Genomic DNA, 6,000 nt, shown 5'->3' on the forward strand with positions numbered 1-6,000 from the left:
CGGTCCTCCTCCATTAGTGGTCCCTCCCTTTTCCTTCATTGCTCAAATTTTGGTTAATTTAGCGTCATCAAAGATTTGTTGCAGATTAAAGAAGATGATTTTTCACTTTGCATACTATTCATCGATGTAGTTTGAAGTTTAGATGGTCAAAGAGAGGAAGTAGGAGAGAAATGTGGGTTAGATTAGTTGGGGTAACCATGGGTTAAGGAAGATATTGTTTTTTTCTCTTTTTTTTTGGTAGTTTAAATGGTTAACTAAGAGCTTAACGTGGGTAAAGGGGAAAAAGTGACATCATAAATGGTTTAAAATGGAGTATGGTAGTAAAATCAAAATTTAAAATTTTTGCGGTAGTAATTCACAAGATTTTTAATTTGCGGTAGTAATTTTCAAAATGACATTAATACGCGGTAGTAATTGGCAAATTTTCCATAAAACTAAATTGCCCTAGAAACTACAATTTCAAACAAATTAATTGACAATAATATACAAGTAAATGTTAGTTATAGCCATTTATAATAGCTAAAGATGGCTTTTGGCCGTGCTCGCTCTGGTGCCCAAAACTTAAAAGCCCAGCCCAAGCCCATGATAAGCCAAACCCTGCCCGTTATTAATTAGTGAACACTAGACTCTAGTGTAGGTTGGACACCCTACACCCCTTCTGTTGTTTAGAGTACTACCCACACCCTCCACTAACTTTAATTTTATCTCTCCTCACTCTTTTTTACATTTTCTCTCTCCACACCCATTTCTATGCAAGGTTCTCTCTCATCAAAAGCTTTAATTGCAAAATTGATTTTAAATTATCACAAATAAATCTTCATGCACTATGAAATTCAATAAAACAAGGCGCAAAATCTGAAAAAGTAAGTTATTTTGTTTAAATTTGGATTGAAAAAGAGTATAAACTCTAGGTTTTACTAATTTTTTTGTTGCCATGTATTTCGAAAATGTAATTGAAACATCAAACATGAAAAAAGTAAATCAATGTAAGTACTATACTATAATCTTAGCAATTTTTATTGAAGAACTAATAAATTATATCAGTACATTCTTCAGTTTTGTTTGCAGAGCGAAGGAAACCGTTTCAGAGAAGAGAAACAAAGATTATCGTTCGTAGTTTTTTTTTTATTATTATTTCTTTAATTTTATGAATGTTCATTTTCATTTTGTTAAATGTTCATTTATATGTTAGTATAACGTCATTCACATTTTAATAGATGATAAATGTTAATTTACGTATTGATAAATGTTCATTTTCATTATATATAAATGTTAATTTACGTATTGATAAATGTTCATTTTCATTCTTATTCATGATCATTTCATTTTTAACAAGTAAATGCATTAATTTTAAAATGAATATGTGCATATACTTAAAAGTTCATTTTTATACTACTAATTAAAGCACCCAATTATATCATGAATTAGTTATTTTAACAAATTTAATAAGGAATTTCAATAAGAGAGTGTGCTATATTGTAGTTTTCATGGAAATGGTTATTACAATTACAATAAGGAGTGTGTGCTTCCTTCAAAAATTTTCAATAACAAGTACAAAAATTATAAATTTTATACATTTTTCATCTATAATAATGCTCCTTAATTAAATGTTCAATTATAAATAACTGTATGTTCATTTACAACTATTAATAAAATATGTTCAATTTTGAAATATTATATGTTCAAAATGACGTCACTTGGGGAGGGGGGTGTAGGTAGCAGAAGCTACACCGGGGTGTAGTGTAAAATTTTCAGCCCGTTATAGGGTTGGGTTGCGAGTTGGGCCTAGACCTAGTTTATTGTGATTTGGCTTAGTCTAACCCTTTGCCCATTTTAGATGGCCCACTTGAGCCCAAGTTAGACCCGTGGGCTTGCACGTCAAACCCGACCAATGGGCCCAAAGACCAGTAAAGCCAGTAGTTAATGGCTGAGGTCAACCTCAGCCAACACTAGCTGAGGTCACCACCAAATTGAACATTTAGTATAATAAAATGAACATTTTGTGACTGAACATATATTACAATAATTTTGTATTTTTCAATAGTTAAATGTTTATTTTCATGCACTATGATGTTCATTTTTAAGCACTATGATGTTCATTCTTATAAAATAAATGTTCATTTTCATGTTATATGATGTTCATTCTTATAATTATAAATGTTCATTTTATTTTTAATTAATGCGAAGCACAACTTTTAATCCCGTTAAAAAAAAAGTACATCTTTTAATGTTTGTTCAGTTGTATAAAATATTCGTTTTTATAATTAAGGGATGTTCAATGAACATTAGCATTAATAATGTTAGACATTAGCATTTTGTTCATTATTAAAAAACATATTGTTGATTTATTTAATTGGTATTAAATCATATAGCTCAATTGCATGATATCCATTCATGAAAATTGATCGAACAAATCAAGGTAATTAACTTGAAACTTTAAAAATGATGATGAATAAACAATAACATCATAAGTTTGTTGTTTTTTACAATTGAAATGTTCGGTTATATAATATTAGATGTACGTTTTTTTTTTCCAATTTCATACTCTCTTTATTTTACTCTTATATTATAATTGTTCATTTTTATATAATGCAATGTTCAGAAACAAATGTTTATTTTTTTCTAATAAATGTTCATTTTCTTCCTAGCAAATGTTCATTTGTTGGGGGCGACCTCAGCCATCGATGGCTGAGGTACGACCTCAGCCAAATATTTGCGCAGTAAAGCAACACGACTCTACCATTGCCTTCTTTTCGGTGTTCGTAAACAATTGACTATTTTTATTACACATTCTTTCCTTCAATCACCAATAAATCCATTATTAATCAATTCTATTACTTATACTCTGATCAATCATTATGTTTCTAGAGTATATATGTCAATTTAAATTTTAGTTTGTATTTTATTTTGTGATGACAAAAATATGAATGTTTTTCATGACAATAACACGAAATTAATATGTATTATTTCCTTTATTACAATAAGCGCACAAGCCAACCCTTAGGTCGGCTCTTGGACTAGCGGACTAGCCCATGGGTTGACCCAACCCTCAAGACCCATGAACTTAGCTCATGCTTAGGCCCTACAATTCAAATTTTGAGTCCGACCTGGTGCAACCATTAGCGGGTTGGCTATCACATATTTGGTCAATGGAGACTATTTCCTTGCACTTTTTGGGTCAAACGAAAAATTTCATTACATTACTTCCTTTGTTGCATGCATTATGTGATGATGATGATGACGATGATTATGATTTGATCTTTAATTTTGCATCAACTTGCATGGTGTTGGACTTACAGTCTTACATGGTTCAAGTCCAAAAATTGGATAAAGATAAAAAATAAAGGAAAAATTGATTCTAATAATCCCACCTTCAACCGGTTCGCTATCAATAATTCCACTTTTAGATTATTATTTAATAATCCCATCTTTATAGGGTATCTTCTTTTATTGGTCCTTAACCTATTGGTAACTTTTTTCATAGGTTAAGATGCCATGTGTCGTTTTTTAATTGGATGAAAAATTAAACTTTAAAAAAGTAAAATAAAATTAAAATAAGAATAAAAAACTAAAAAAATAAAAAACAAAACCCACCAGCCACCCCCACCGTCGTGAACCCATCCATAACCCACGCAAATGGCCGGTCAAAACCACCAAAAACCGACCGTTGCCACCCATAACCCGCGCAAATGGCCGGTCGGAATTACGAAAACCACCCCGCCGACCAATAGCAACCCCCAAAATCACCCCCTGACCCGAATCCCACCCTCGAAACCATCACAGCCACCACCATAAAACCCAACCCAACCGCCAAATCCCCCTTCTAACCGTCGAAAATCCCCTGTAACCGCCGAATACAACTGTAAAACCCCGATACTCTTACCCAAATTCAACCTCAAGCCATCCCTTGAAGAAATTGATTCAATGAATTTTTTTTTTTGAATTCATTGACATTAAGGGGTTCGATGGTTTTTCGTGGGTATGAGGGTTATAATTGGGCCGGTTTTTTCTAGGTAAGGGTGGGAATGGGTATTCCGGCGGTAGGGATGGGGGTTCGGTGGTGGAGGAGGGACTGCCGGAGGTTGAATTAGAACCTTAGGGTGTTTGTTGGGGCTGGCTGGGTTTTAAAAAAAAATGTAGGTTTTCTTTTCTTTTTTTATTTTTTTTTTACCAATTGACCAATTATTTAGTGACATATGTCACTCAAATTATAAAAATAAAAATTTACCCAATGTTCAGGTTACTGGTAATAAAGGACCAATAAAAGAAGATCTCCTACAAAGGTGGGATTATTAAATAATAATCTAAAGGTGGGATCATTAATGGCGAACCGGTTAAAGGTGGGATAAATTTTTCCAAAAATAAAAGCTAGGTGTAATACAGTTATAACTCAAATGTGCTGCTTGCGTTGATCCCTTTTGGATGGAAACATGACAGAAATGACAAATTGCGGCCGTGTAGTAGATTTCATTGAGTTGTGTGGCCACCATTTTCACAAAATTTGGCCGCTTTAGGATAACAACGTATCCATTTAGTACATGCATGCATGTGCGTCATTATTAAGCACCACGCCTCTAAAATGTCAAAGACTTTGTCAGTCTTCTTGGATTAAGTGTATAAGGGCCTGTTCTCATTGACTGAACTCAGCTGAACTGAACTGAATTGAACTGAACTCAGCTGAACTGAACTGAACTGAACTGAATATTTTATAAGAGAATGAAATTAGGAGCTGAACTTAACTGAATTGAACTGAACTGAACTGAATTGAGCTGAACTGAACTGAACTGAACCGAACTGAACTCAGCTGAACTGAACTGAATTTCAACGTAAGAGAACAGGCCCTAAGTGAATATTTGGAGCATAACAAATTTTTATTGTGAGTCAAAGATTTTGACCTCAGGTTAGCCTAGTCGAGCATGCAACATATTTAGAAAACAAAAGCTTGATCATGCGATCGGGCTAAGTTAGCTAGGCGTGAATGCAAGCTGGATTTTAAAAAGCTGTAAATTTACAACCCTCCAAAATTTTTGAATTTTCACTACAAGAAAAATCTTTTTTCGTAGCGATTATTTCGTAGCGATTGTACATTCGCTACAATATGCAAGTATGTTTGTGAAATAATTAAGGATGTCGTATCATTTTTACAATCGCCATGGTTTTCCCATATAAAATCGATACGGAAAACATAATGATACATATCAACACTATTTTTACACATTTATATAATTTTGAGAAATCGTATCATTTACAATCGCCACTAAATCCTAAAAATCGATACGAAAAGCCTTTTCAACACTAGATATATAAATATTGTTTGACAAAGAATACATAAAATATGTCATAGCTTATTGGTGAAACATTTAATGTAAGAGTTTGAGGTTGCATGTTCGAATCTTGTAAAGATCATTCTCATGTTTTTTTTTTTTTTTTTTTTGAAGAAAATGAGTTAAACATTTATAGCGATTGTAATCGCTACAATAAGCACAACGATTGGATGTAGTTTTTTGTATCGATTATTGAGGCTAACCCCAGCGATATTGAAAACCACTACTAAAGCTTAAGGCAACAGGGGATATTGTATCGAATGACCATTCGTTGGGAAAGCTTTTTGTTGCAATTACAATCGATACTAAAGGTTAAAATAATCGCTACGAAAAGGTTATTTTCTTGTAGTGTTTGCAAACAAGGTACGCAGAAATATAAAAAATATATTAAAAGATTGGTACCATGAATTGGAATCGGAATTTACTGGTTCTAGTTCTGGTTCCTATTTTTCAAGAACCCATTCAATAAGTTCATTCCGGTTTTCATTTTGAGGAACTTGTTGCAACAGGTTTTGATTCCGATTCTAGGAATTTTAACAATGATCCCTGTTATGCTCACCCTTACTTCAAAATACGTACTCATGAGTAGTATTGGTAATTTTTTCTAACCTTACTCTAGACTCTATCTCTTTACCTTCTTGCTATAAAAATTACATTTCTGACTTGAGCATCAGAG

The sequence above is a fragment of the Chenopodium album genome, chromosome 20 (genome assembly GCF_948465745.1).
Source record: "Chenopodium album chromosome 20, dcCheAlbu1.1, whole genome shotgun sequence".
NCBI classification, from domain to species: domain Eukaryota; kingdom Viridiplantae; phylum Streptophyta; class Magnoliopsida; order Caryophyllales; family Amaranthaceae; genus Chenopodium; species Chenopodium album.